Here is a 9,160-nt window from a genome sequence, read left to right as displayed (position 1 = left end):
TTTGGAGAGTAATCGATTGGTAAATCGATTGAACATTTCACAAATCAAACCTGATGGTAACACATCGATTGGTAAATCGATTGGATGAGTCACAGTGGCACTCCAGTGCTGAGGAAATCGATTGGCAAATCGATTGACAAAGTATCATTTGAAAAATAACCTCACCTGTGACAAATACAATCGATTGGACAATCTATTGTTAACACTTTAATTTTGATAAAGTTTGGTTGCAATCGATTGGCAAATCGATTGAACTAAACACCAGGTAAAAACTTTTCAGGAACATGACACCAAAGCGATTGACAAGTCGATTGATATCAAATAGCTGAGCCACTGTTTTGAAACCAATCGATTGGCAAATCGATTGATATTAAAACTGAGTCACTATTTTGAATCACATCGATTGATAAATCGATTGTCATCAAAAACCTGAGCCACTGTTTTGAAAACAATCGATTGGCAAATCGATTGAAATAAACTTGTTAAAAACACAGTGAGCTCTGAAGTTTGGCAAATCGATTGAGTAATCGATTGAAGTTACTTTTATTAAGAGAGTTTCCCAGCAATCGATTAGGAAATCGATTTATGCAAGTCTGGACATGTTTTACTGAAAAGTGTTGTTTTAAAGAATCGATTGGTAAATCGATTAGCTTGTATAGTTTCAAGATTAAAGAAAACCAAGATCGCGATAATCGATTGGCAAATCGATTTAGCTCATTTTATAACTTTACAAAATCGATTGGGAAATCGATTTCGTAGTTGGTTTTTCAGAAACTATATAAGATGTCTTTCAATCTTTATTCTCAAAAAAAAAACTTCTAAAAACTTTTACATAACTTTTACATAACTTTTTCCTAACTTTCATAATTTCTCTTATGCTCTCAAAAACGGTTCATGGCAACAAACTAACAACTTCATAATTGTGATTACAGATCTCAATACAGTTTGTTGACAATGTAAGAGAAATGATAATGTGCTCAAGAACAATCCATGAATATCCAGATTTGTGAGGAGCAACATTCATAAAGATTGAAGACCCTTTTGTTTTACGTCTTTTATTCTTTCTGTAATAAATCTTTGAACCAAAACGAACGTTGAAAATCCAGCTAGAAACTGGTGGCTACTTTCTTGGGTGAGAGGTCTCAACAAGAAAGAGTCGTACTTTGATTTTGTGTTAGGCTGCCGATTGTCTACAAGGATCAAAGGGTTGATAGAAAGCCAGCTAGAAACTGGTGGCTACTTTCTTGGGTGAAGAGTGTTCAACAAGGAAGAGTCGCACTGTGATTCTGTGATAGGTTGACGAGTATCTACAAGGATCAGAGGGTATTCAATAGGAAAGAGATCATTAAGATAGATAGGTTTCAGGGAGGAAACTGGACAATCTGTAATTGATTCTTTCTATTGAAGGAGAAGAAAATCTGAAATCCGATTGGATTTTCAGGACTGGACGTAGGTTGTTGTTGACAACCGAACCAGGATAAATCTCTGTGTTTTCTTCTCTAACTCTCTCTCTTTAATTTTCTATATTGCTAACTTTGCATGCCTCAAAATTTAAATTCCGCTGTGCACTTGATACTGATTAATTTGGTAACGAAAACTGATATATTTTCTGTTATTTCGAGGTCAAGATACCAACATAAGTTATAGATACAGTCATCCCAAAATAAAATAAGTACGACCACCAAAAAGACACTAAGTCCCAATACAACCAAATTAATCTGATCATTCACTAGCAACTACAATAACATGGGTGACCTCCACACACTCTGCAAGTTCCATCTGACGCAGTATCCATCCTCGAAGTAACCTCTTCCTCATCAACATCCATAGAAGGATCAGTCTCCTCAGAAATCAGATCCACCCACGAGATAGGTGGCTTTGGCGGTGTTGGGATCTCAAAACAGTCCACTACTTCAGTGACACTCGATAAGAGATCATTCACCGAAAATGGAAGCTCTAACTCGGCCCGCTTAGACGGTCCTGCAATCTCTCGTTCCACTGGCATCGGCCCCTTATCCTTTCCGTCAGTCCCCGGTCCAACCACCATATCTCGAGCTCATACGGTGGCCTCCGCCTAAACTCTAACTGAGGAATCTATTCATCTTCCCAAGCTCCTCTCATCCCGAGCACCAATCCTGAAGGTATCAGATAGTTGATTCTCTCGCAAGTGAGTTCCATGAGGTATACTACTCTAGCTCTCCTACTTGTCCTCACTACCCTCCCCGCATAAGTATCCCTGCTTGAGATGGGGTGGTATACCTAAGAAGTCGGCGAGTCTCGGTCAGGGAAGTTTAACGAAGTTTCCGTCGTCAATGTAACAATCGGTGGAACGAACTCGGGTATCATGTGTGGGCAAAACCCAATTTCCACAATAATGTAAAGAGTCACCAGCCGAAATTAATAAATAACACTTAACACAATTCTTATATTCTCAAATGCTCAAGAGAACCTTTCGTCTTAGCATACTCCTCAAAAGGGTTTTCATATGTCAAAAATGCATAAACAATGTTGAAAAAGGAAGTTTTTGACAAACTGCACTATGGAATTCGAATACAGCATTTTCGTAGTCGAATACAAGTTCTAAGTCAGTGGCAAAAATCACTTTGTTGTATTCGAATACGAGATTTGGTATCCGAATACGAAGTTAAAATTTTGAACAAAAGCTGAACGTTACAGACATGTACTCGACTACACACTACATGTAGCCGAATACAACTGCTAAATATTGCAGGTTTTCAGTTTTAAAATGGCTCTGAATAATTTAACACTTATTATACAAATTTCATCAATAATACTTAGCAATTACGGCAAAATACAAACAACAATCGAGTATGTATATACAATCATTATAGTATAACAAACATAACTCGTGTGCCAAACACCCTAATGCAATGCGTATATGCCAATGCGCATAATTCCAGAATTTCCAACAAAAACCCTCCTTGAGGAGCGTAAATCATAATTTTACCGCCTAACACATGCCTTAGTACTAATTACCGAGGTGCAGTCACTCACAGACTAGCACGATTTACTAGAGTGTAGCCTATCATATGCCTTACACATCAGTTAAATCCTCGTAAGGATAAGATTGACCAATTATCACATGGAACCATCATGTTGCCCATCACGGTCACCACTTAACTCTGTGGCCCATCACGATCACCACTTAACATCATGGCCCATCGTGGTCACCACTGACACTATGGCCCATCATGGTCACCACAAGCTATGAAATGCATGAGCATACTCTGACTCTTTTCACCACAATCATTAAGTAAATGCAGCTATTAAAAGATTCCTCATTTGTAATACTCATTTAACACTAACAATTTTTTAAACTTATCACAGAGCATACTCAAAACATTTTATCCTCCATACAATCCTTCACACACAAATCACATCAAATTTAATTTCCACCAAATCCACTCCTCAACCACACATAAATTTGTTTTGAATCACATAACCGGATCAAAACTTAATCTCCACAAATTCATACATAATCACACCTTAAACACATAATATTAATCATAAATTCATAACTTCTAATAAACCGTATTTTCACTATATATATATATATATATATATATATATATATATATATATATTCACGTTGAAATTAATTATCACGCAATCACACATTAATCATCCATCAATCACATATATAGAATCCCTATATGCAAACTAAAAATTTGGAAGGAGCCCTTACCTTCGTTGGTGCTTCCTCGACCGTTTTCGCTACTGTGATCAAATACGGCGAAAACTCTCGCTCGCGTCGACACCTCAAAAGTTAGCTCACAAGCATTGTAGTGTAGAGAGGAGCAATTGTTCCTTCTGGCACTTCTCGAATGGAAGCTTAGATCTAGAAGAGAAATGAAGGTTTGTGTTTTTGTTTTTGTTTTCAAAAATACCAACACTTTTCGAAACAAAGGAAGAAGAAGAAGAATCGTGAGGCAGGGGAAATGTTTTTCTTTCTATTTCCTTCTCTCATGCGAGTATATATATATATATATATATATAAACAAATCAAATAAATATCTAAATACTCTTACACACATCACTTCACTTACATTTCGATTTAATTTGATCAAAATATCTACTCTCGTCGCAACTAAATTTAACAGATGCATTTTTCAGCAACAAGTGGTATTTATTTTTTAAAATTTGCCCAGTTTTAAATTATTCGTAACATAATTAAACTATTCTTCAAAAAATAATTTTTAATCAGGTCTGAAAATATATACATATATTAAACATATTACAAACTATAACAAAATATATTTTTGGTACTTAATTCATAAAATGTTTTAAAATTGGGCTAAATTCCTAAATAATTTAACACAAAATACCTTAAAATTGCATAAATTAGAGTTTAAAATTAAGGGTCTTACGTTTAATCTCAAAACATCACCCATAAACATACAATACATAAAAACACATAATTTGGAAAATAAGATACAAACATAAGTCTAGCACATAACATCATCTTACAACTTTTCATCATATGCATGTTTATAAATGTCTTTTCACTAATTATATATTTATATTATTAGTTAAATGAAAGAGTTATTTAAATAAATTATTGTCTTTTAATTCTTAGATCAATTAAGTATTTATGTTTTTAATTTATTCATAACCAGTTCGTATATTTTTTGTTTTATTTTTTTGGTTCAACGAAACAAAAGTTAATTGTTTTAGTGATACATTACTACAAAAGTTATGAAGTTATTATTGGAGTGCTTAACGGTGAAAGGATATTAAATTGTAAATAATATTTTATTACTATATATACATATATAATAAATTATTATATATAATTGTCATGCACTATAGTTTATCAATGTTAAAAATTTTAAATTGTTAATACGTTACATCCATTTATGAGTATGACTTTAAAAATAATTATGATAAAAGTTAAATATTTCTAACGATTTAATAATAATTATTTAAAAATTATTTAGTGCATATAAATTAAATATTATGTAAATAATATGTATATATTAGTATTATGATGGGCCAGGAGTTGAATAAAAATGCTGGTTGCCCAATTATAAAAACGGTTGTGCATTTAAAAAGTGTAAATGGGCAGCAAAGAAGAGTGGAATTGGAGAAGAGAATTGGCGAAGAATTGTTAGCGCCGAAGCTAAGATATATATTTGTAAAGTAAATAGTTATAAATTCTAAAGATAAGATATTTGTCATGTATTATTCTTCTTTTTCTTAACAACACCTCTAATAACAATAAGCATTTTCCATTTCATAACATATACACCCTTGATTTTCTTTAAAAGCAATAATAATCACAACAATACACTCATTTTTTTAATCACAAAAAATAAAATATTAACTTAAAAGTAAATGTTTTTCGTTCATGCATGAATCGAAACATATGCAAAATGTGTAATTTTTATCGAAAGTTTAAACATAATCAAAAGTAGTTTCTACTGGGAAATAATCAAGACATTAAATAAACCATATGGTTCTCAAAAAATAAAAACTTTAGAAATAAGCATATAGTTTTCATCATAAAATTCCACTTTTTACCGCAAGCTTACCTTTTAAACCAAAAATCAATACTTTACCTAGTTTAATTTATTTTACTATCGAAATCGATATTCTAAACCAAAGGTATAATTTTCTTCTATCAACGGCTAACACTTAAATCAAGACTATACCTGTAGACAAAAAAAAAAAATCAAGCATATACATAGCTCATTTAAATAGAGGATAAAACTATTGAAAATATATATTAATAAATCAGAATAAGTGATAGAAAGAACATACCAATAAATTTGAGTAAAATCTGAATTATGTTAAGTGATAAACACAATATACTAAAATACTATCATTATTCGAGAATAATTAAGAAAATAAAACAACCAATATAATATCAATACTTTATTTTGTTTACTAACAAAAGAAAATATATCGATTCATTCAAATTGATAGAGTATATTGATAATAACACAAATTCAAAGTCGTTAAAAATTAAGAAAGATGTATTCAAATTTAATAGCATATAAAGGAAAATATTGCCTACAAATGTTTTGACATACTCAAAGTACATAACTAAAATACTCATGTTTTCAGATCTACAACGTTGACTATTAAGTTATTAGTTGAATTTGTAATGGATCGAACTATTTTGTCAATCAGAACCAAAAACACCGCACAAATTAGAAAATATAGAACCGCAAAAAGACGACAAACAACGCCACACGCTGATGACAAGCTTAAGAAAAATGTGTGAAAAAGCTAAATCTATGTGAGAACCACTTATTTAAAATAAAAGATGGAGAAGAAAAACGATGAAAATGGATGATTTTCAAACAAAAAAAAATAACTCTAAAATCACCCCTATTTAGTGGATGAAGAACAAAATAAAAACAAAAGAGAGAAGTTAGAATAAAAAGAGGCAAACCATGACAAACAAATATATAAAACTCTCATATTCAAGACTATTACTAAAGTTTCTAATATATGCATTATAAAAGCATTTTGACACCAAGAGCGTATTTATAATCTTTCTATAATTAAAATAGATATCATAAAATATTTTCAATATATCCAAGATAATTATTGATTTTATATATAAAATAAATAATCAAAATAAGATATAATTAAAAATAATTAAATATATTTATAAGTTTATTTGACATAATTCAAATGCACAATAAAATATTACATTTATAGCCGAGACACGTGTACACGTAAAAATATTTAAAATATTTTCTTTTTTTAAATAATTACGTTAAGTCTTATAAAAGTGTTTATATAATATTTATAATTGATATTACTCATTAAACGGATAAAATTATGACACCATAGCAATTATACATATAAAGAACATTAAACACATAAATTATTAATATATATTCTACAATATTTTTAATATCAAATTTTAATTCTTAAAAATCATATTTAATTAATAAAATAGTTTATTATAAAATTTGGGAATTGTCTCCTCGTTAAGAAAATCTCATCCCCAAAATTGATGGTAAATGATAAGTGAATTAGTATCTAATTGACCACCCTCAAGATTTAAATTTAGTCTCCAATGATATAATAAGCATATTGAAGGATTAGAGTTGTCAAAATCACAAGCCCACTAATTATTGACCTCTGCCACATATTAGAGAAACAAAAATTTTCATAGTTTAAAATACCTTCAAAAAGGAACATAATAGTTCAAAAGGCCCCCAAAAATTTCAATGAAGACACAACATGTCAAAAATTAATTAATTTAACATAATAGACTAATTAACATGACACAATGAATCATTTAAATACATATCACAACTAACATTTCAATCACAAAACAAATTCCACAATTTCTCACTATAATGTACAAAGGAAACAAAATTGATAGATTTAGTCAATAGCATTTTACTACCTTAAGTTGAATGAAACGAAAAAATATGTTGAATACATTATCAAGTAAGTTTAACTAATTTCTCAAACAATGTTTTACTAGTTAAATTCTTATAAAACATATTTCAATAATATAATCAATTACTTAACTTGTTTCACTTAAATTAGAAAAATATTTAAATTATTTTATACTCTGAAGAATTACAAATAAAGATACAAATAAGAACTCATGTAGTATGCAATTTCTTAAAAATCAAAAACTGAAGTACATAACAAATAACATCTTTAGTTTTTTTATAGAAATGCTAAGATCCTCACATCATGTTTCTCCATTTTCATGTAGCTTCATCCTAATAGTCTACCCCATGTCTCCCCAATACATTTTGACTTTGAGATCAGTGTGATTTTTTAAGACTTCAACTTGCTACAATAAACAAGTCAATAAACAATCGCATAGTGAATCCTCAATAAATCTCAAATTGAAATTATTCATAAAACAATATATCTCAAATATGCAAAGTTATTATAAAAAAGATAAAAAGGGTAGCATACTTGAGAAACCAATACATATTTTTCTATGAATAAAGATCTGAAATAGTTGGTAATCTTCAATCTTGCATTGCATAGCTGCCACTATATACCAATCCTCAACCACCTTATTGACAAACATATGACGAATCAAAAAGAACCAAGCTCAGATGCAAAACATCAAACACCTAACACTCACTCTTTCACCTAACCAAACTCCGATTCTAAAAATGATGCCGTTTTCAAAACCCCATTCAACGATTACCCCGTCAAATTCAGTCAATTCTATGAAAACCACATAACCATCGCTACTACTCAACCCCGTTTTCCGTGACTCTTTTCTCTCCAGTTCATGGGATGACACCGTCAAATTATGGACTCTCGATTGTGCCACTTCCGTTCTCACTTACAAAGAACACACTTATTGTATCTATTCCTCCGTTTGGAACCCTCGTCACGCCGATGTTTTCGTTTTCGCTTCCGGTGATTGTACTATCCACAAATCAAGTGCAACTTCATGAGCTCCACTGCTCATACTACCGCATACAAGCTCACTGTAATTTTCTAATAGACATGGTTAGGGTTCTATTGCTCGATTAGGGTTTGATTGGTATTAGCTTGAGATTCTACGATAGGAATGAAACAATGGTAGAAGTAGAAGAGATTTTTATATGGGTAAAAATGGAAAGCAAATAGTTTTTAATTTGGAGGAAATGAGAAGTCAAATAAAAAGAAATGAGGTTTTTCTCTTAGGTCCTTTACCTACAGTTAGTGGCAGTAGGTATATGTCTTTTTTTTAAGTGATAATTGTTGACACTCAACATGCAACTAAAAGTAATCATACTGATAACATTAAAAATTGAGTGTCACAATAGATCATTTTTTTTGTAGTGTTACATATTCACAATAATTTATTTGTATATTAGTAGTGACAACAACAAAAGGAATGTCACTTGCATTAATATAAAATCAACAATCAAATTGAAGAAATATATAATTATCTTACTTTTAAACACTCTCAACTACTCTAAACACTATACACAAATTTCATATTCACATAATCATATACACATTTAAATAACTAATCCAACAAATTAATACCATAATTTTACGTTTATTTCATACCTCAAACGACAATTCGAAACATGTAATATCACTACAAGAAAAATTGTTGTTACCTACAACAGATTTTATCTTTACCCCCAAAAATTCCGTAAATAATGTAAAATTACTCACAGATTATCCACGGACACGGGTTCGTAGC

This window comes from Cicer arietinum, chromosome 7 (genome assembly GCF_000331145.2).
Source record: "Cicer arietinum cultivar CDC Frontier isolate Library 1 chromosome 7, Cicar.CDCFrontier_v2.0, whole genome shotgun sequence".
Lineage (NCBI taxonomy): Eukaryota > Viridiplantae > Streptophyta > Magnoliopsida > Fabales > Fabaceae > Cicer > Cicer arietinum.
The sequence above is the reverse complement of the archived record's forward strand: the minus strand, read 5'-3'. Positions refer to the sequence as shown.